Raw genomic sequence first — 23,762 nt, forward strand, 5'->3', positions numbered from 1 at the left:
TACCATAAACATTTTAAACAATAGTGCCCATGGAAATAATGGCTCTTCTTTGCCAGGTGCTGTCCAGGCATTTGGTACCCAGGGTCACCAATGTGAGTCATGCATTCACTAGACAAGATTCCAATAAAGGCCAATGTGATAAACCTCTTTCCAAAACAACAAAGGACATAGACTCAACATCATAAAATTGTGCTCCAGCATTTTTTTTCAAAGACAAAACAATAATAGATACACCTGTGCTAATAATAGTATCTGGATATAATGTGCAATTCAAAAAGCAATTTTCTTACATAGCATCTCCCTTTCATCACAGCCTGCATTTTAGACTTTATATCTGCTCCAAAGTCTTCTTATAGTTATTATTAACAACAATACTTTGACAAACAACAACAATAACAGATAATAAATATTTGGTGCTTTCTACATGCCGGTCACAGTGCTAAGCATGTTTTCATTCCACTCTCACAAGAACCTTATAAAGGTTATTCTAATGATTACAATCCCATTTTACAGATGAGAAAATGGAGGCTAAGGGAGCTTGGTGGGTTTGTCTTAAGTCACAATGCTAGACAGACATGGAGCTGACGTTCTGAAGCAGGTGGGCCTCCAGAGCCTGAGACCAGTGTGCTGAATGCCCCTTGAAGGAGGCGTCTTAGAGGCCAGCCGCACTTTATAAGCCCATCTCAGTTTGCTGCTGGCAAATGTACCTAGGGTGTGGCTAACGTCCCCCTTCTCTTCCTCCCACATCCACTTTCCCCATTTGGTCAGAAGCCATTTAAACATTTTATTTTTCCCAGTCAAAAACAGTATGAGTCAGTTGAAGCTCAGCCAGTCTGGCCCTAGAGAGCCCTGGAGGCCTGGTGAGGTGCCCTAGGGAACCGGGCTTCCCCTGCTGCCAGGCCCCTGCCCAGCTGGCTAGAATCTAGGTAGAGTTTTCACATCACTGCAATCTCAATGAGGTCTGAGAAGAGTGTCCTGGTAGTCATAACAACCCTGTGAAGACGTCAAGGTACCAAAGTGAGGGGTAGGGGAAAAGGGAGGTACCTTCAGATCAGGAGGGGAGAAGACTTTGCCAAGAGCTATGATATATCCACTATTCAAAGCCCCATGTTAGACCTCTGAGAGATGGAGATACAGCAGGGGGATAAATAACACAAATAAAAACGCCATGCATGAAAAAAGCACACATCCACACATACATGCACACACACACAAACTGCACCATGAAGCAGCTTCTCTTAAGGTAATGACCTCGGGCTCTCCCTCAGTCTCCTATAGGGCCATGAGCCCTGACTGTACAAAGTACTGCTCTGCCAGAGAAACCAAAGTCCAGGGCACACGGACCATCATGACCCGCCATGGGCAGTCATCCTCAGAGTGTATGCAGATCAAGAAGACCAGGAGAAGGGCAGCTGGTTTTGCCCTGAGAGGCAAAGGGAGCCTCTTTCCTTAAAGAAGGGCAGCAAAGGGGTTGTAAGGTAGAGAAAAGGGCAAAGGGAGTGGGCAGAAGGAACAGACCTTAACAAGGCACAGATGTTTCCTCAGCACAGCTGGCTCTGGTGCAGAACCATGGAAGCGAGGGTGAGGGCCAAACCCCATGCACGTACCCAGTGAGCTCCAGAAAGGGGGAGGCCTGGGCTGGCTCTTTTATGGTCCTAGCCCACACTCCTGTGATGCAAAAGGCAAGAAGCGGCTGTGGGCAAGTGGGCAGTCCCACAGGCTCTCGGTGAACTCCATGCTGAGCAGCTGTCTAGAGTCCTACGTACTCCCGCCATCCTGGGGCTCAAAGGGGCTGCCCAGCAAGGGAGCGAACATTCATTCATCAAATAACCACATGAACAGAGGTCATGACCTCCGTGACAAGTGCTGAAAAAGGACAGACTGCAAGGACCTGGAGCAGAGGGAACGGTAGTGTAGAGAAGAAAGGGTCAGAGCAGAAATCCACAGCCCAGCATCTGGGATAAACTCCTACTCTGTCACCTACTTAATGGGTCAAGGCCTCAGTTTCCTCACACAGTGTCTTTGGGATAATGATGACATTTACCTCAGCCAACATCTACCAAGCCCCTAATACAAAGTAGTTACCCATGAAGCACTCTAACAGTGCCTGACACAAGGTGAGCAGCCCATAAGCGCTAGATGCTGGCATGAGAATGGTGAGGACAAGACCTAGCCTTCTTATCAGTGAGGTGGGAGGGCTTCTGAGGAGGAGGCAGGTCAATCAGCTGAGTTCCAAAGGGTGAACAGGCATAAGCTAGGCAAACCAGGAGAAAAATGCATTCCAGGCTGAGGGAACAGCGTATGGAAAGTCCCTACAAGGGGAGGCAGCATCACAAGCATTTCCAGCCAAGGAAAGCAGCTCCAAGAGCCTGCTGGAGGGCCCTGGTCTGCAGGACACCTCGGGGCTGAGAATGGCTCTCTTCCGAAAAGCTTTCCTAGATTACTGTGAGCCCCCAAATAAAAGCTGCACTCTTGGCACAACTTCTTAGGTCTCTGGCAGAGTTAGGAAGTGAAGAAGACACAACAAGCATCAAGCTTAAGGCCCTGAATGAAAACATGAGAGTTTATGTGCTATTGGCTAGGTGCATTGTGCTAGCTCCCATGCAAAGTACAGACACTGACTTGGGACCCCTGGGGTCAGAGCTTCTTCCTATTTGTTAGACTCCTCAGTATTCACTGGGGAGTTTACAAGGTTTAAAACAAAGACAAAGAGGCCCTCAGGCACCTCCATGAAGGGCCACTAAGTATACTCACCCTTCAAGAAAAGCATTCTCAGCTGGATTAAGCTGGGAAAAAAGGCTATCAGACAGTGGTTGGCAAGAATAGATATTCTGGCTGATTTAGGAAATTTGGGATTCATCCAGGACCAAGGTGGGTGGACCTCGTTCCTGAGAATTCCTTGATGGATTATTTTTCATTTTGAATTGCTATTAGCGGTCCATCAACAACAAGAGCTAAAAAAATAAAAAGTCAGGGGCAAAGAATACAGAGAAGAGATATTCCTGAGGTCTCAGCATGCTGGGAGACACAACAGGCAGTCACAAACTCAAGCCCAACACAACCTGTCCTGCATTCAAGGCTGACAAGAAGAGTGCCCCAATAAACCCAATGGCCAATGAACTTCCCATTTCAAGTACATTTTATCACATTATAAATCTGTTGCTTGGCTGCACAAACAGAACAGTCCTCACTCTTTCAACAAAAACTTCCTGAGCCAGGTAAACTATGCTGGCACTTAGAACAGAGAGAGACAGAAAGAGAGACGGGGGGAGAGAGAGAGAGCGCGCGCGCACGCGAGAGAGAAAGAGTGTGTATGTGTGCGCGCGCGCACATGTGTGTGTGTGTGTGTGTGTGGTCTCCACCCTTAAGGAGCTCAGGTTGCTGAGCATAACAGATAAGTAAATCAACAGTAACACCTTATGATAAGTGCTTTGCAAGAGAGAAAGACATGAGGGTGTTCTGGGAGCCAGGAGGAAGGTCATTTCCAGGTCATGGAGAGGTGCTGGGTAGGGAAGGATGGTGTCCTGAAGAGTTGGGGGAAACTGGAGTTGAGTTCCCAAAGTGTGAACAGGGACCACGCCATTCCCAGGAGAGGGCCCAGCACTGCAAAGACACTAGGAGGTGATGGCTGTTGGTAACTGGGCTGAGGTTAGAAATGTGAGTTAGGGAAAAAGGAAAACCCAAAGCGCAGTGGGGGTGGGGGGGCAAAAGTTGCAGGGGGCCAAAAGCCAGATGATGAGAAGACTGCAGGCCCACCGAAGAGGGTTAGCTTTTACTTTCTAAGCAATGAGGAGCTCTTGGAGAGTTTTAAGCAGAAGAGAGCTCTGATCAGACGTGTGTTAGAAATATGTTGATAGGAATGTGGGCAGTGGAGTGAGGGAGGAAAAACATGAACACAGGATGACCAATTAAGAGGCTGTCATAGAACAAAATGATGAATCCTAAACACAGGAGTGGAGAGACAGAGAAGAACAGAGTTAACAAATTAGAAGATGAGCTCTTCAGGATGTGGTAACCAAGGGAACATGAGGGAAAAGACAAGGCCAGGACGACTACTGAAGCAGAAGCAACTGAGGGGTGTGGACCAAGCAGGCAGCACAGGGAGAAAGATGCATGTGGCACTCTGGAGGGGACAGACAGGTTGAGGTGCCCTCAGGGCAGACCACTAGGAATGTGGACTGGGAGGAGGTTCAGGCCGGACATGGAGATCTGGGTGTCTTCGAGACAGGGGTGAGTGGTGGATGAGCTCACCCAGGGAGGACGTCAAGGATGACGTGAAAGGGACCAAGCCAAACCAGAAGCTAAGGACAAAGAACCGAGAACCAGCAGAGCAGGCTGTGGAGGCTGGGATCTGAGCAGCTGGAGGAGAACTGGGAGCCAACCCAGGAGAGGCACGCTCAGCAGAGCTGAAGAAAACGAGGCCTGGGGTGGGAGTCCTCACTGCAGGGAGCAATCAGCTGGGCATTAGCAATGGCAGCCAAGCAAAATAATTAAATCTGTAGTCACCCCAAGAGGAATTTTATGGATTTTACCCCCAAACAAGCTCACTGTCTCACTTCTTGGACAGGCATTTCCCTCTTCACCCTGGTCTCATTGTCTTTTATTTCAGAGCATAATCATAGCTGATGTCACATTCTACATCTCACACATGTAGACGTCTGCTTCACGACAGCAGAGACCTCGTCCTGTTTCACCTCTACAACCATGGTGCCAAGAGCAGTGCCTGAGAGGCTAAGCACCTTTTACCAAGTCCTTTGGTTCATTTGAAGCAATAAATAATTAGTGAGTACATAACATACTACATGCCAGATTCTGTGCTACGATACTGGGGATACAGTGAAAACCAAGACAAAATAGGAGCCTGCCTTTGGAGCTCAAAGCTGGAGGTAACTGGAGAGAAATGCCAAGAGTTTAAACAAAAATGACATTATAATTGTCATAATGCTAGGACTGGAATCTGACTCTCATGCCTTCTAGTGCTATTTTCTTCCCAAGCCCAAGGCTGCTGCCTTCAACTAAATTTTATCTGGGGAAACAGTTAAAGTAAGTGTTTGAGGTTTGGCCTTAGTCTCTTCCAGACTTCCCACACTTCTTCTGCCCTTTCAATAGACTCCTAAGGAGAGGAAACACCCACTACAGGCTCTGAATATTTAACCTGAGGGACTCAATCTATCTCTAGTCCTTCTACATTAGTAGGAGGAAAAATTCCAGACACAGGCGAGAAAAAGCAGGAAGTAGCATAAGCCAGGGATTATACAGACCTGGGTTCAAATCCCTTGTAACCTTGCATAGGTTATTCAACTAAGACTTATTTCTGGCTGAAATAAGAATACTGTTAATAACTTCCCCCACATAGGTCATTGCAAAGATGAAATGGGATGATACACAATAGCACTTAGCACAGGACTTAGTACATCATGAGTGTTCAATAAATCATGGCTCTAAACCAGTTACACCTGTTGCTTTTATTACCAGCTCTCTAACTGCTATATTCACACAAACCAAGTCAAAAACTACTTAGAATTCAAACCAAAGAAGGTACACTCAAAATACTCAGAGCACAAATTGAAACGTAATTCAATCATGAGTGGAGGAATTATCCTCAAGTCCCCATATTTGGATAGACTCTGCAGTAAGAAGGTTTATTTCAATTTTTGGTCCACTCTATTTTCTCCTCTAACTTATACAACTGCAACTACTCCCCCAACAGATCACATCTTGTCTCATGGCAAGGGTCCAGACATGGGCTGGATTCTGTGGTGCAAGTTGTGGCAGAGTTATGAACACCACACCTCAAAAGGGAGCATAAGAATACAATCACAAGCCTACAGTACACACAAACTCCCAAACACAGCTTGGCTCCAAAGAAGGAAATGAGAACTGGTCACAGCATGCTTTGCCTGCCTCAAAGCTAAAGCAAAGGTTATTCTGACAAGCAAGTATCTAAATCTTATGTATCTCCCTTCTTTTACTACCTAAACCTTCTATGAGTGGTCTATTTTTGTAACATCTCAATTCTTTATCCTTCATTTATGTCCAATTCCATGTAACCTGGCTTCCTCTTTCCTTCCCCTTCTGTGACATTACATTCCTCAAGGCCATCTGCAAAGACCTTGTCACAAATTCAGCAGCCTCCCTTCAGGTCCCTTCTCCTTGGTCTCCCCATTCTCTTCCCTTCCTGGGACTCTCCTCCATGGCCTCTGAGTCTCTTCCATCTTCTTCCTATCCCAAAGTTATGCATGTTCCCCATAATCAGCCCACTGCTCATCTTGGGGAGACCGTGTTTAATCCTATGGCTTCCATTCTACATCTCTAGACTTAATCTTCTCAGGCTAGGCCTCAGCCCTGCATTTCCAATTCTCTGCTGGACATTTCTTATGGATGATTACTGTTATCTTGAATTCAACATATCTAAAACCAAAAGCATCAGCTACTCCTCTCCACCCCCAACATCTACATTTCTGTCAACGATACCACTGTGAACAAGCAAGTCTAAACTTTCATCCTCTTTGACTCCTGCCTCTAAAGTCTAAGAGACTGAAAACACTATTGGTTCTCCCTTTGCAGTATCTCCTCCATTGAACCTTTGCTTCCATTTTCACTACTGCTCACCACAACACCTCATGCCTGGATGACTGCTGCTGCCTTCCAAAAGGGGCCCATGCCTCTTGTCCAGCTATCAGATGGATGTTCCTAAAATGTAAACATCACTTCTGCCACTTCACTTCTTTGCCCAAAATAACTTCAATGGCTTCCCACTGCCTTCAGGATAAAGTCTATGTGTCTTAGCCAGGCATTTAGGGTCTAGAAAAGGAGTCGGTAAACTACATCCCGCAGGCCAAATCCAGCCCACCACCTGCTTCTGTAAATAAATTTTACTGGAATACCGCCACACCCATTCATTTCCATATTATCTATGGCTGCTTGCATGTTACCACAGCAGAGTGGAGTAGCTGTGACAGAGACCACATGGCCTACGAAGCCAAAAATATTTAGCATCTGGTCCTCTACAGAAAAAGTTTGCTGATGGACTAGAATCGTCAGACGCCAGCAGATTGCACCACAGTTCTTGCCCATGACTCCTTTCGATGAAGATTTTGCTCCTATAGGACTGCTGCTAAGCCCACTTTTTTTATACCTCACCTCTATGTTCTCAAGCCCCGAAAATCTTTCACTCCTCCCTGGAGTTTTTTCAATCTAGCTTGCCCTTCAAACCAGAGCCAAAGCTCCACCTCTCCATAAGGCCAGCTGCATCCATCCCCCGCACCCCTTGGTTCCCTTCCTGTGGCCTCCCTCTCTGCATCTACCACAGAAACCTACAGTGAGATTTCACTTTTCCTATGTACCCCTTCAGCCTGCCCTACAGGCTTCTCCAGGTCCAGGACTGGTAACCTCCACAAAGAACTTGCCAATGATAACTACCTTGCCTTTCATTCCAAATACCAATCCTCGATAGCATAATTTGGTAAGAAGGCATCAAACAAACTTACCAATGAAGGCCCAGGATTCCACATTGGAAAAGTTAAGCTTGGGTCCAAACGTATACACTCTAGCCAGCACCACCTAAAAGCCAATGAAATAAAAGTTTAGCTTTAAATTCACAGCACCCAATATGTTTTGATTTACCATACTCCTGGGATGCCCATTTCTGCTTCTTTGCCTAGAAAATCCCTGCTTGTCCTTTAAATCCATTGGGCAGTTTTTACCTATAAGCCTCCCCAGTGTTCCAGGCAGGCCAGGCACCCCCTCCTCTCAGCACCCATGGAACGCTAGTAGCATGCCTATGGTAACACATGGCACGTTGTGGCATAACTTCTTGTTTAGGAAGGAGAGGGGGTTTCTCTACACTGTAGGCTTTTCAAGAGAAGAGATCTATTAAGTTCACCCCATTCTATACCCCCAACTGCCTAGAACACTACCGGCACTTAGATGTTCCTCAATAAATACTTGTAAAATGGATGGAAAAATAACCTACTCAATTTATTAAAACATGCTTGGATATCTAAAATTCTGCTAGGCCAGAATTTTCACCATAAAAATGAATACCTCAACCCCACTGCCTTTAACAGGCAATGGTTTAAACAGGAAGGACTAATGAAATTAATCTAAATACACACCTTTGGAATGACACTCCCCTGGGCAGAAACCACCAGAGGCTCCCAGAATCTAAGAAGGCAGGCCCAACTCCACAGCCCAGGATGCTGGGCCTGCACCAACTGGCCCGGCTGCAGTCTCAGCTTGCTTGGTTTCCCCCGATAGACCCTACTATCCAGACAAACAGGACTGGTAGTTCCCAAAACCCTCTCAGTTGGACATCTTCCTCCACTTTTCTCCACATTACTTCCATCTACTGAGATGGTGCATCCATTTCAAGCATCATATCCCAGGCCAAGTTCATGATGGGGCCCCCAAAAGTGCTTTTTTTAAATCTCTCTCCATTTTTAATTGTGAGAAAATACATGTCACACAAAATTTACAGTCTTAACCATTTTTAAGTGTACAGTTCAATGGTATTAAGTACCTTCATATTGTTGTTCAACCATTACCACCAGCCATCGCCAGAACTCTTTTCATCTGCAAAAAACGAAACTCTATACCCACTAGACAACAACTCTCTCTTCCCTCCTCCCCGCAACCCCTGGCACCCAATAAGTTTTTGTCAAATGAATGAATACATAAATTAATGAATATATGAATGAATGTGACTCAATCCTCCCCACAAAAGCCAGAAGCCCTGTTTCCTTCTGCTGGATTCCTATGGTACTATCTTCACATCTTTTTAGATTTATTTCAATAAATCTTAAATGATCTGTTTTTGCAAAATTATATTCTCCTTCTGGAAAGGAACTATGACTTATTTGCAAAGTTAAACTTAGGTCCAACAGCATGCATTAGGCCTGTCTTGCATGTTGCTAGATCCATTGGTCAAGTCTCAGTCCTTACCTTGCAACTTTGACACCATTTAATCATGCCCTCTAGCTCTCCTGGTTTTCTACCCACCTCACTGGCTGCTCCTTCTCTTTGCTTATTCTTCCTTATCTCCCCACCTCTTATGTCAGAGTGTTCAGTCCTTGTTTTCATCTCTTCTCTGTCACTCCCTTGGTGATCTCAACTAGTCTCTTGAATTCACACATATCACCTCCATGCTGATGATGCTCGGATTTCTCTCCGAGCCTGGACCCCTCCTCTGAACTCCTGACCAGGATATCCAACTGCTTGTGTCAAGTAAGAAGTAGATGGGAGCTTTGTGTAAGACACGGTGAGACAACACAGACCCCTGACCTGCTCCTCCCAGAGTCATATCCGCTTCAGTTTAAGACAATGTTCTTCCAGCTGCCCAGACCAAAAATTTGGGAGTCATTTTCATCTCCTTTCTCTCTCACTCTGTATCTAATCCTCACTAAAACTGGTTCTTACCTTTAAAATGTATTCAGAATGTGGCCATTTCTCACCACCTCCACTGTCCCCATCCTAGATTGCTGCGATAGTCTCCTAATTGGTGCCCTGCTTCCCTGCTGCTACTCTTGGAGTCACTCTACCTCCACCCATACTCTATTCTGAACAGAGGAGGAAATCTGGTGCAACATGAATCAGATTGTGTCATTTCTTTCCTTAAATCCCTTAAAAGCCTTCCCAGCAAGGATGATGCCAAAAGGACGAATGTGCCTAAAGCAGACTCACAGGCCTCGGGGCAGGCTGGGGGCAGGAGAGTCAGTCTCCAAGCCAGAGTCCTCCTCTCCCCCACCTATTTCTCCACTGGCAGTCCTGACTGTATCATCTATCATCTGATTTCTCAAAAAAGGAAGCTCTTTAAAGGGAGGGAAATCCAATCAATCAGCTTCCTTTTCCAGCTGGATACCACAAGAAGCCAACAACACTAACACTTCTGAAGAAGCAATAAGGTACGTCGAGTATGCCAACACCTAATAATGTTTCCAAAGATAAGGCTAGCCTTCCAGAGACTCATTCTTTATGCCCTTGGTGGCAGTGGGGAATCTTCCATAAGACCCGCTTCTCCCTGCCTCCATCTGGCCACCAAGTCTTGCCTGTCTAACATCTCTAGGACTCTATCCCTGTCCTCCACCTCACTGATGCTGCGGCTGGAGGTGAAGTGCAAATAAAGTAAGTCAGGACTCTAAGCTAGTTTAGGCATCATCAGTGCTCCTTGGAGCTACAGCAGTGGCCTCCGAACCCATCTCAACACCTCTTATCACTCACTTCCGACCACAACCCCGTACAGTGTCCAAAATGATTTTACTAAAACCTAACTTTGATCAAGTCCCTTGCTTTAACCTCTGTGAAGAGTTCCTACACTGCCATATTATATATTCTTCACAATCTATTATAGTAAGCCATGGTAAACAGTCTTTTTTATCTTCCCTAGATGCATGTTGTCTGCCTTCTCCTTTAAAAGACTCTGGTTGCCCCAGCGGGGGTGGGCAGACGATCCGGCCTAGATTAGAACTCTCCAATCCCTTGCAACAGTGATGGGTCCAAAGGCAGGCACATCACCAACCTGGGCCAATCAGAGTCTTTCCCTTAAACTGATACCTAGATGTAGAGAAAGGCTCTCCCCCTTCACTGGGATTGTAAACTGAGGCTGCTGGCAGCTATAGCCCCTCAGGCAGAGCAGCCTGTCTGCGGTAGAGAGGTCTGATGCCAACACACAAAGAACAGAAGGCAAGGAGCCAAATGGACCGCTGGCAGCATCAACTCGCATTCCAGAACTTCTTTCTTTTGTGCACTCCTACAGCATCCTTCCCAGTCATGGAACCAGTAACTACCCACTTACGCCTCAGCTAGCTGGAGTCCCAACAGGCCCATCATGCCGTTTTCTGTATCTGTGCCTTTTCCCACGTTGTTTCCTCTGCCCAGAAAGCACACTCCCTGGATTTTTATCCAGCAGCCAAACTTCCTCTGTGGAGCCTCCCCTGAGGGGAAGCACAGTTAGCCCAGTCTTCCAGATCTGCTCTACAATGCCTAGAATACACGCCTCTGCCATGCTTAGACCCCTCCCTCTGTCTCTGTAATCTCAGAGCTAGCTAGCTGCTCAAGCTAGAAACCTCAGACCAACCTGGTCTCCCTGCACTTCCTCACTGTCCTGATGGAACTTCCTGTCCTTCCTTTCTGCTGCAGTTCTACTGTCACAGCCAGGACCTCAGGACCTTCTGCTTGGACATAGGCAGCAGCCACCTGGGCTCTCTCCACTCCCCCTCTTCCCATCCCCCTCCCACTGCTGTCAGGGCTGGGCTTCCATGGCCCTCCTGCACCTACAGAATGGAGCCCTTGCATCTAAACTAGCCCTGACCTATATGCTCCAATTTCCCCCAACCACTTCCACTCCCAGCAGGATGGAGCAGGTGCACTTTCACCGATTCCACCTGCTAAGAACAACGAAAATCCCTGGGCATTCTATGCTAGATGACTGTAAGAAGACTCCAAAGGGCAGACTGAAGAAGGTAGACCAGCTGTGACCTCAGGACCCAAGGAACAACACAGTGGTGAGCTTCCTGCATTACCTTTTCTGCATGTAGCTCAGACTTGGAACTGAGGAGACTGGCAACCCAGAAATGCCAAAGAGCACAAAGAGAAAATACCCCAACAAATCTCCCTCTTTCAAGACAGAAAACTTGTAGATAATAACCACTGTATTTCAGCCAACCACCACACACACACACACACACACACAAAACCCACAGTCCTACTCACAACGATGCCAGCAAAGTGCAAGTGGCATCTACAACAAACCCACAGCTGACCTTACACTTCATGGTGAAAGGCTGATGTTTTCCCCAAGACTAAGAACAAAGCAAGGATACGCACTCTCAGCACTCTTGTTCAACACAGGACTAGAAGTCTTCGCCACCACACTCAGGCAACAAAAGGAAATAAAAAACATACAGATTGGAAAAGATGAAATGAAACACTCTCTATTTGCAAGTGATACGACTGTCTATGCAGAAAATCCTGAGGAATAAACAAAAAAAAATTTCTATGACTAATTAGTGAGTTTAGTAAACATGTAGGATACAAGATAAAAACACAAAATCTATTGGATTTCTATATACTAGCAATGAACACATGGATACCAAAATTTAAAATACAACCCCATTTGCAATCAGTAAAGAAAAAAAAGAAATAACTATAATTTCTCTCAGCTAACCATTCTGTGGTTTAGCCACTTGAGGCCGTCTGTGCCATGAGGGCAGGGATGATATATTGTTTTGCTCTCCAGTGAAATAAAACACCTAGCGGGGACCCAGCATCTAGTAGGTGTGCACTATTTGTTTTCACAGCTCATGTCCTGCCATCTCTAAGATGAACCTTCTTCCCCATATGCTCCTAGTGAGATCATGGTCTATTAAAAAGTCCCATCTCCAGTTTCAGCCTTGGCAGGTCATGACTGCCAAAGGAAGTACGTGGGAAACAGTTTCCGCTCCCACTCTCAAACACACGTGGATTGTTACCCTTCAGCCAGGGTGTCACCAGCGTTTGCAGGCACTGGAAGTAGACTCCAGTAGGCATATCTCACCCCCCTCGAGGGCACACTCAGTCCCCCCCATGTCCCTCTAAAGGGGTCCCAAGGTTTGACCCAAAGAGCCCAGAGAAAATGAGACAATTCTCAGTGCTGCCTCACCTCTGCTGTGTGCTAGGAGGGATTCCAAGTGCCCTCCCTGTGTCTGAAAGCTTAGTCATGAATGCGAATTGCCCATCTGTGCCGAAAAAAGTACCGCAGAGTGAAAGAGGTTATGGAGGACAGGTCAGGGCCCAGAGAACACTCAGATATCTGTTTCCAAAAAATTTCCCCTCTTGCTTCTGAGGGTAGGAAGTAAGACTAATACTCATTAGGCAAAGCCAAAACCTCAGAATTATCTTGGCTCCTTTCTTTCCCCCATGCCCCACTACCAATCCCACAGCAAAAGTTGCTGGCCCACCTTCAGAACAGATCTCAAATCTAATGGCTTCTTCCCACCTCTACCACCCCAGCTCAGGGCCAAACCTTCCGGTCACACACCTGGATAACAACCACAAACGCCCGCTTCTCCCCTGCATTCCCCTTGCTCCCTCAGTCCACTCTCAACACAGCAGCCAGAGTGAGCCCTGTGAGACATGCCTCAGAGGCTGTTGTTCCTCCTTCAAAACTCTATGTTCTGGCTCCTCTTGCCATTCCCAAGGCAACCAAATCCTTACAGAGACCCCAATGGCCTGGCCCCCACAACTCCATGCCCTCATCTGCTCCCACTCTCCTCTCCTCCCCACTCCATTCCAGCAGGCTTTGTCCTGCTGTTCCTTTTGCATAAAATGCTCTTCCTCCAGCTAAACACATAGCTCACTTCTCCACCTCACTCACTGCAACACACAACATGCCATGAGTTCACCAGAACTCACTTCCTTTTTTAGGGGGCACATGGCTAGACTTCCTTTGCCAGACTCCCTTGCAGTCAGGAGTGAACATGTGACTGAATTCTGGCCAGTGGGTGGGAGGGAGGGATGCTTCCTCCAGATGGGTCCATAAAGCCTTCCTCACAAACTACCCTCTTCTCTTCTTCCTCACGCTCCGGCATTTGAATGGAAAGGAAGCTAAAGCCCTTGAAGAAGGCAGAGACACAAGATAAAAGGAGTCTAGGTCTCTCAATGACTGCAAGGAAGGCTGCCTGCTAACCAGGAGAAGTCACTTTGGAAATTTTCTCCACAGAAGTGCAGTTTTGTTGTGTTGCTACACTGAGATTTGGGGGTTTGTTAACTTAACAATTTGGTGTACTTTCAAAGAGGCCTTCTTTGACCACTCTATTCAAAATCCTCCCACTTCCCATCTGACCTCCTTGCTTCATTTTTCTCCATAGTTGTCATTACCACATAGCATAATGTATATGTCATTTGTTATATGATCTCTATCTCCCCAAGTTAGAATATAAGCTGAAGGTGGGAGTTCTGCCTTTTTTCCCTTTGCTGTACACCCTGGGTTTACAACAGTTCTCAGCCTGTTGCAGGCAATCATTTGTTGCCAATGAATGAATGAATGGAGTACATGGACTCCAAGGTTAGAAAGGCTCACTGAGGCCCAGCTCTGCCATTTACTAGCTGTGTGACCTGGGGTAACTTACTCTACCCCTTTAAGGCTCATCTTCTTTATCAGTATAATGGGAGAAGTAACAGTACCTACCTCAAAGAAATTGGGAATAATTAAGATCATGAACATAATGCCTTAGCTTAGTGCCTGGTAACTGCTCAGGCTCTGTACATGACGACTGCTATTGTTAATCAGCTTGAGGCCAGAGGACAAGACTGGGTTTCGGGTCCTAGCACTGTCAGTGGCAGGGCAACATCTCAGAGAGGAAGAGGCTGAATGGATATTTACATGCACAAACTCTTCCAGAGGAAATCAAGACAAACACCTAGGTAGTGAGATTCAAGAGCTGCTTAAAAGTTCTCAGTAAATTGCCAACAATCAGAGGAACCTGCCAAGTGGGGGCAGGGGCGATGACAAGTGTATGTGGAGTCTGCAGAAAAGTGCTGCTTGTGGAGCGAGCACCACCCAGATGACGAGAGATCACTTTGTGCCTTTTAAGAAACAATTTTCACAGCAAAGCTCAAGAAAAGAGAGAGGCCTCTTGCATCATGGGGACAAGGTAATAAGGCTATAAAAATGGAACTCAAATAAACCACACACAGAGCCCACATGGGCCCAATTTTCCAGGGAAAATAGCAATTGCACAGCATTTAGATGGGGGAAGTCACACTTGTGCCTCAGCACAGCAAACAGCTTTCAAAAATCATTAGGCTGCAGAAAAGTCACCAGGTTTGCCAAATTAGCAGTGCCAGCTCTCACCTGCCTCCTCTGTCACACTCACCTCTTTCTACAGATAAGAGGACAGGGACAGTGATACTCATCAACAGCTATGATCCCCCAGGAACACGCAGCACCCTGCAGCCAGGATAGGACGCCACAGCAGCTCCAGCCTGGGTCACCCTGCTGCCCCTCTCCCGATGCCCTCACAGCTTTCTCCTTGGCCCAGACCTATTCCTCAGGTCTCACCTCCTGGGATTCTCTGCAGCCCTGGGCCTCACTGACAAACTTCTTAAAGCTCGTCTTCCTGTGGCCCCTCACGGCTCTCACCAAACCCTCCTCCCATCCCCACCTCTCCAATCCCCCTCATCTCCAACTCTGGTCTCTTTTCCACCTCTGTATTCCTGAATGTTGATAATCCCAGCCTCTAAACATATGGCATCTGTCCATCTTTCTGGTTCTAGTGACTGTTCTTTCCCCAAATCAGAGGCAGGACAGCTTCATGGTCAGAAGCACAGAGCCTGGAGCCAGATGAAATTGGTCTGATCTTGGCTCCACAGCAGTGTGATACTGGGCAATTAATTCACTGCTATATATCTTAGCTTCCTCATCTGTAAAATGGGGTAATAACAGTACCTCATTTAGTTCATTGCGTGGATTAAGTGAGTTACTACATAAAAAGCTCTTAGAACCATGCCTGGTACCTGATACTCTCCATAAAGTGCTACTATGCCCATTACTACAGGCATCCGATTCTTCAGCCAAATCCCAAACACTGCCCCATGTCCTTCCGTCTCTATCTCCTCTACTCAGGCTTTTTACCTTTGCTGAGAATGTCCAGCCTCCATTTCAGCCTGTCCTTCAAGGTGTTGACAAACGCAACCAGTTCCATAAAACCTTTCTTGATTCTCTTGCCTCTTGGCCCCATCCTGCCCAGCAGTGAGGCAGAACTCCTCCCTTCTCTAAAAGGATGGAGCTGACTTCTCCCAGGGCCCCCTTCTTAATCTCCCTTGAATAACCATTGCTTTATCCTTCCCACTCCCTGGTCATGAGCTTCTCAGAAACACGGGTGCATTGGGTTCTTTCTCCCTAAAGTTTTATTCCTTGCAACCTTATATAGTGTAAACATTTGCTGGTTTAAACTGAAATGCAAAGCTTACAGACCAAGTCTATATAATAAGCCACCAGAGACTGAAACAATAAAAACAACAACAGGCCAGGTGTGGGGGCTCACGCCTGTAATCCCAGCACTTTGGGAGGCCGAGGCAGGTAGATCATGAGGTCAGGAGATAGAGACCATCCTGGCCAACATGGTGAAACCCCGACTCTACTGAAAATACAAAAATTAGCTGGGTGTGGTAGTGTGTGCCTATAATCCCAGCTGCTCGGGAGGCTGAGGCAGAAGAATCGCTTGAACCGGGGAGTCAGAAGTTGCAGTGGGCCAAGATTGCGCCACTGCACTCCAGCTTGTTGGCAGAGCGAGACTCCATCTCAAAACAACAACAACAACAACAACAAATCAGCAAGTCAGAGGAAGCCTTCCCCATCGCTCCAAAGCCAACACATACCTCAGGCTCAGCAGTACTGGGGACCAAGTCAGTGCTATTTGTCAATTTCATTCTAGTTATTTCCTAATGACCAAAAAATCAAATCCTTTCAGCAAGTCTACAACCTGCTTCCACTACTAAATGGCATTTCCAGAGAAGCTCACTCGCAATTAAGGAGACGTGTTTTTTCTCGGAAATCTTATTTACTGTTTCTTGTTTTAGGGCATTTCTAAAAATATCCTTAAGAAGAGATCACTGTTTATTTTATTTTGTTATGTTTTCATCAGACACAGGAATACAGATCTCTTTGATTTTCACAGGTAGATTGCTGCTTCCAAGGATTTATTGGCTCCACTCCACACTCAGGAATAAACAAGTCACGAGTTACTTGTATACACACAGCCTTTCACTTACGACTAATTTCATGTTACTGTTTCCCTGCTTCCTCATTCATGAAAACCCCAACAAAAATGATTCCTAGCATTTTAAGTAAATTTTTTATATATCCTCATGACATTCTTCTTGAAAAAAGAAATTCTGATTCTCTATTAAATCTTGGGCCATTGCCACTAGCTAGACAAATGCCAACTAATGAAATGATTCCATAATACACAGAGATGACTTAATGTAGCATTAGCTGAAAGAGCAAAAATTAGAAGCGATCTAAATGCTCCATAACAAGCTCATGGCTTACTGAAAACATTCCCTTGATAGAATATTATACAGCCATTTTACATGGCCATAAGGAAGACGAGGGACCCATGGAAAAGGGCTGGGGCATAATGTTAAGAGTAAAGAGGCCACGGTGCAAGGGAAAGGCCAAGATTAGGGAAAGGCCAAGGTCAATTCAGAAATTCCATCCCCAAACAGCCAAGAGGAATGGGAAGGGAACTCTTCCTACATTTGCAGAATGAACCCATCTCTGGATGAGCGAACAACTTGCAGCCCCTCGGACACTCAATGTCAAGCTTGGCACTCTCCAGTGTGGCCACCAAGCTCCCACCTGAAGGCCCAGCTCTTCCCAAGTCTCTGAGGCTAATGCTGGGCAAAGGCGGGAGGGATTTGCTTGCTTGCTGCTAATCTGACAGGTAAAGAAAGTGAACCAAGAAACTGGGCATCTCAGCCAAGGCCTCCAACTACTCAGCCCCTTGTCCTCTGTTGGTTCAGTTGAAACTCTGCCACCCCGAAGGTGCCTGAGAGCATGGGCTCTGCGTGCCATGTGCAGGTCCACAAGACAACTCCACCTCTGGAAGAGAAAATGACTCCAGAGCTTCTCTCCCAGTGCCCTCTCCCTCACTCCACCACAATCCCCAGTGTGGACCCCTCCTGCCAAATACAAGAGGCCATAGTCATTGCCCTGGAATTACAGTCTTCCCCCGACGGCCCCAAACCACCTACCTAACCATGCCTCCCAAGGCACTCACCCCTCCCCAGGTATGGCAGGGGCAGCTCTCCTGTTTCTTCTGCCACCCCCAGAAGCTATGCTCCCTTCACCAACCCAGATCCCTTACAGGCCAGCTCAAGCCTTTTCTCCTGCACCCTCTTGCCCCAGCCACCTCCAAATACATGGGTCTTAACACTGCCTCCCTGGAATGACCCCAACCTCTCAAAGCCTGAGTAGCCAAAAAGCCAGACTCTTATATGTGAAACAATCAGGTCACCTAGATGCTGTCATCCAAGAGACTCCTCTCTCCAAAATTTGCTCTAAATGTACCACTGGAGACTCTCATTTAAGTGGTTGTCAAGCTCTCCCTTGACACTCCTTGGGAGGGGGCACAAACATCAGACGGCAGTGATGCTGGAGCCAGGCCCCCTTGTAAGGGTCCTGATGGATTAAAGAGCTCTTTCCACCTCCCACAGCCGCCAGCAGCAAGCACTTCCTAAGCTCCCACCACATGCCAGCTGGGGGCGCAGACTGCCTGAGATACAAATCTGAACAGGCCAGTCTTTGCCCCACAGGAATTCCAACTGGAACAGGAAAAAGTGTGAGATAAGCCCCACTACTGCAGTGTGATAAATGCTGAGCAGAGAAGGCAAAGTGAAGGGTAACACAGAGCACAGGTGGTGGTGATTTAATTCAGCCTCAGAAGGGACTACAGAAAGGCTCAGAGAAAGCCACATTTGAGCCAGAGCCTGGACAATTAACAGAGACAATGAAAATACTGGCAACCATGTATTGGGTGCTTCCTGTGTGCTGAGCACTGTTTCCAACACTTTACCTGTGTGCATCCAAACTCATTCACTCATGCATCACTGAGCCCCTAATGCCAGGCACTAATCCAGGCACTGGGGATACAGCAGTGAACAAAATTTAACACTGGTGCCTGCCTGCATCAAGCTTATGTTCTGTTGGGAAAAAAAAATAAATAAAAATAAATAAATAAAAATAAATAAAAATAAACAAATAAGGAAAATGTAAATATATTAGATGGTGATAAGTGCTAGGAGAAAAAATAGAGAAAGGGAAAAAGGGAACATCTGGGGGCAGTGACCCAGATGGAACAATTTTAAATAGGGTGACATTTGAAAAAAAGACCTGAAGAAGGTGAGCTAACTAGCCATACACACCTCTGGGGGAAGAATGTTCCAGGCCAAGGGAGCAGGCAGTAGGAAGAGCTTAAACAGGAAGCATGCCTGGTGTGTTTGAAGAACAACACGGATTCCACTGTGGCTGGAGCAGAGCTAGAGAGGGGCAGGTAGGAGCAGCATATACAGCTGTGCAAGTTGTGCAATGCATAAGTTGGGGAGGAAGCAAGTGCCACTTACATGCACCACAAGGAGCTGTGCAGAACCCAGCATGATCAACCATACACCATGGCCCTGGGGTGGCAGATGAGGTCAGAAGTACCAGGAAGCTTTGAGGGCCATGCTAAGATTTGGCTTTTCCTCTCACTGGGACAGGAAGCTACTGTGAAGAGGGTTCTGAGCAGAAGCCTGCCCTGATCTGACCCTCGGTCACAGGATCACTGTGTAAAGAATGCACAGTAGCAGGATGAAATTGGAAGCAGGAGACAGCTTTGGAGGCTACTGCAATCACCACACTCAACTACAGTCTTAGCCTCATGGTCCCACGCAGTAGGTTCCATGAGCACTCTTTCACAGAATAAGAGAATGAGGCTCAAGAGAGATCTGGTCACTTAATCAATGTCACTCAGCTAGGAGGAAAAACAGGGGGAAGAGAGCATTCCAGATGGAATGAACAGCATAGGCCATGGAGCAGGAGCTTGGCAGGTCCTAGCACACTTGGGAAAGGGCAGGCTCATGGTTTGGGATGCCCAAAACCTCCCCTAGGGACACATGGGGACACATGGCAAGGCCAATGGGCGAAGGCCTATCTGCGGCCTGCCCACACTCACACCAATACCCACCAACAGTCCCCAAGCTGGCACTGCTCCCTGGACCGCAGCAACTGCCTCCTAACCCATCTCCCTGCTGCACTCCTGTCCTCCTCACCGCCGACCCACAGGCAGCCAGAAGAACCCTTAAAAACATAAATCAGGTATTATTTTCTTGCTCACAGCACTCCAGAGGCTTCCTATGATGCCAGGCACACAGTAGACCCTCAACTGATGCTGGACAAATGGGCGACTGCTTCATCCCTATAGCATTCTCCAGGCTTGTCTTGTCTCAAAACCAAGGTAAGAATAACTTCTTCCTTTCCTCCTTAGCGCAGGGGGGTGACTCCACGCTGAGTGGAGCAGGGGTCTCAGACCAAAGCCACAGAGGGGAGCCATTCAAACGAACTAAGGGACCATTTACGTATTAAACTAATTTTTTAAATAAAATTGCTTACTACAGCACAAACTAGATGTACTTTACTGTGCTGTGGCTATGTAAGAGGAGGACTGCAGAGACACCTGGGCTGTAAAGACAGCAGCGGGCACACTCTACATGGGAGCCCTGGCACCCTGAGGCCAAGCAGCACCCAAGTACCAATAACTCCTGACAATACTGTCACAGGCAGGGGGACACTGCAGGAACCGCCTGAGGCTGACAAAGCCACAAGCGCAAGGTGGGACAGGAACGGCTTCCCCACTGAGTCTGACTATGAATTTAAGGGGCAGGGCTGATGGCCATATTCTTGTCTGCATGCTGATTACAGTGAGCCCATACTTATCTTAGAAACTGGGAGAAACTATGACACTACGGCTAAACAAAACTTCCCATATTTGAGCCAGAGAAGATTTGGAACAAAAAGAATACATTTCCCAAAGGGTCACTACCACTCCCAGGGTTTAAATCCAGGACCTCTGAGGGCCTCATTCACAAGGGAAATACAGAAACATGTAGGTACACACATGCCTGTATGTAGATACATTTTTAAAGGAGGGTAATAACAACCAACAAAATGAGATAGTAATAAGCTCCCCTTTCCCAAGAAAACAGAATTTAGTAACAAAGAGTCTTTCTAGTGGGCCTGGAAGGAGTATTCAACCACAACATGAATGACTTACTCTCAGGTTAAAATCAGTCTATGGGTGGGAGAGGAGTGAGGAAAGCTCTAAAAGCCAAGTGATTCTCCAGACCCCTTCAGGAGGCAAAGAACTTGCAGATTCCCATACTGCATTGGACAGGTAAGAGACAAGCTTCAAAGGCTTTGTTCTTTGAAAAGGAAGATGGGGGAAAGGGCTGGGAAAGCCCTATCACTGATGTTTCCAGGAGGAAGGGTGCTGGGTCTCCATGGAGTGAGGGTCCTGAGGGTTCCCAGAAGGAGGGGACAATAGAGCAGGACAAACGGCCAAGCCTCTAGACCTGACAAAGAAGTACAAAGGCAGACTCAACAAGGATGCTCAGGGAAATCGCCTAAGTTTGCCTGACACCAAGCTCCTCTGGGTAGTCCACAGCCAAGCAGACAGTGCTGCAGAAAGGTCCTGTGAGCACTGGTAATCAAGAGTTTCAGAAAGGCTAACACCAAGGCAAAAATATTCTTATTGCATGCCAAGGCCAGACTCTGAGCCACCAGGAAGGGGTCTGGGGGTGGCTGGGTGATAGGGAGGCAAGGTGGAGTTAATGAAAATTGTTCCCTGAAAACCCCAGCCCAATATCCTTGCTGGAGAGGCACTGAGATGCTGGTATCTCATTAAAAGTTGAAAATAATAGGGGAGAAACTATAAGCTTGTCTTCAGACTAAAGCTACAGCATGCATAAATCTGGACTCCTGTATGCAAATTTGCTCCTCATTCTTTAAAAAACATGGCTGTTCACCTGGGGCAGTCTAGAGATGGGTAACTGGAGTGACCAAGAGAGTTAGTCCCTAGTTCAGGCCCTCAACCTTTGCTATCTCCATCTGAAGGCCCCAGGTTGGCCCAGACTGGCTGAATGGGAGAAGCTCAGCCCTCCCAGGGGGGCTCCTCCACCTCCCCCTTCCCACCAGAAAGCCCAGAGGACACAGAAGGAGCCAGACCTTGCAATCAGGGATATAGGTTCCTATCCTAACTCTGTCCCCCTGTAAATAGGTACCTGTAACCCCCTCTGGGACCATTCTTACAACCTGTAATTATCTTCTTCATTGATTTCCCTGCTAATCGTCTCTCTCTCTCTCCCTCTACCACTAGAATGAAAGTCCCATGACAGCCAAGGCCATGTCAGCCTTGGTCATCAGCCAGCATCTAGAACAGAGGCTGCCACATTGAAGGTGTTCAACAGATGAATGCATGCCCTGGGAACTGTCTTCAAACACCAAGCAGCCATCTTCAAGAGCCACTCCTGAGCCTGCCCTGCCAGCTGTGGGCCAACTGCTGCTGGATGGATGGCCCAGTGCCTTCCCCCAGGAAAGCTCAGCCAGCTCAGCACCCCAGCCCTTCCCTGCAGTCTTGATGGCTTCTCTTCACCTCATCCCAGGAGCACTGCTCAGGCCACTCACCTGAGCAATGATAAAGAGGAAGGGGAAGCTGCACAGGGACACGGACAGCAATGTGCTCTCTTCAGTCTATAAGAACACCGGGGGAAGAAGCCACAGCCAAATCAACAATGTTGTGAACATGAACATAGGACACTGGAAATGGCAGGGGCTCAAGACAGCCAAGGACAAAGTCATGCAATCCCAGGATAAGAAAGTCTGGGGACCCTGAGGTACATATGAGTACAGGATAAAGAAAAAAAATGGTGACACAGTGAACAGGGAACCCACAAAACTCATTTCCTTAGGTAACTATAATAAAGGCTAGTCAGATTCCAGGAGGAGAGTTACTCAGGACATCTTTCCTAACACATTACAAGCCCTTGGCTTGTTTCTTGACTTCCAGAAGGAAAGCATCATCTTTATAATAAGTTCCTCAATGCCTCACTCAGAAAAGAATATGGATAGGTCTGAGATAGTGTGACAGTTTATAGTCCAAGCCAGGTTGTGAAAAATAAAAATTCGTGATTTGGCTTGAGAGTGTTAATTTGTGAGATTAATTTTTAACTGGTCTTTCATGATGACAAAAGTAATTCACACTCATTGTTACCAAAACAGAGATATAGACCAATGGAACAGAACGGAGCCCTCAGAAATAATACCACACATCTACAACCATATGATCTTTGGCAAACCTGACAAAAACAAGAAATGGAGAAAGCATTTGCTATTTAATAAATGGTGCTAGGAAAACTGGCTAACCATATGTGGAAAGCTGACACTGGATCCCTTCCTTACACCTTATACAAAAATTAATTCAAAATGGATTAGAGACTTAAATGTTAAACTTAAAACCATAAAAACCCTAGAAGAAAACCTACGCAATACCATTCAGGACACAGGCATGAGCAAGGACTTCATGTCTAAAACACTAAAAGCAATGGCAACAAAAGCCAAAATTGACAAATGGGATCTAATTAAACTAAAGAGCTTCTGCACAGCAAAAGAAACTACTATCAGAGTGAACAGGCAACCTACAGAATGGGAGAAAATTTTTGCAAGCTACTCATCTGACAAAGGGCTAATATCCAGAATCTACAAAGAACTCAAACAAATTTACAAGAAAAAAAAAAAGCAATCCCATCAAAAAGTGGGCAAAGGATATGAACAGACACTTCTCAAATGAAGACATTTATGAAGCCAACAGACACATGAAAAAATGCTCATCATCACTCGTCATCAGAGAAAAGGAAATCAAAACCATAATGAGATGCCATCTCACACCAGTTAGAATGGCGATCATTAAAAAGTCAGGAAACAACAGGTGCTGGAGAGGATGTGGAGAAATAGGAACACTCTACACTGTTGGTGGGACTATAAACTAGTTCAACCATTGTGGATTCCTCAAGGATCTAGAACCAGAAATACCACTTGACCCGGCCATCCCATTACTGGGTATATACCCAAAGGATTATAAATCATGCTGCTATAAAGACACATGCACACATATGTTTATTGCAGCACTATTCACAATGGCAAAGACTTGGAACAAACTGAATCGTCCATCAATGACAGACTGGATTAAGAA

The 23,762-nt window shown here is 46.6% G+C and overlaps 1 protein-coding gene across 15 annotated transcripts in view; it reads right to left on the bottom strand.

Moving 5' to 3' along the window:
* Window positions 1-23,762, bottom strand: part of BMAL1 (basic helix-loop-helix ARNT like 1) — a 110,210-nt gene that overhangs the window by 69,614 nt on the left and 16,834 nt on the right. For 14 of the 15 annotated variants that reach the window (XM_050758825.1, XM_050758827.1, XM_050758821.1 and 11 more), the window contains exon 2: window positions 7,491-7,563. The gene's annotated coding sequence lies outside the window, so the exon portion shown is untranslated. Of the gene's footprint in view, window positions 1-7,490; window positions 7,564-8,521; window positions 8,573-23,762 lie in introns of those variants that run through there. The other variant, XM_050758823.1, reaches the window with a different exon arrangement.

This window comes from Macaca thibetana, chromosome 14 (genome assembly GCF_024542745.1).
Source record: "Macaca thibetana thibetana isolate TM-01 chromosome 14, ASM2454274v1, whole genome shotgun sequence".
Lineage (NCBI taxonomy): Eukaryota > Metazoa > Chordata > Mammalia > Primates > Cercopithecidae > Macaca > Macaca thibetana.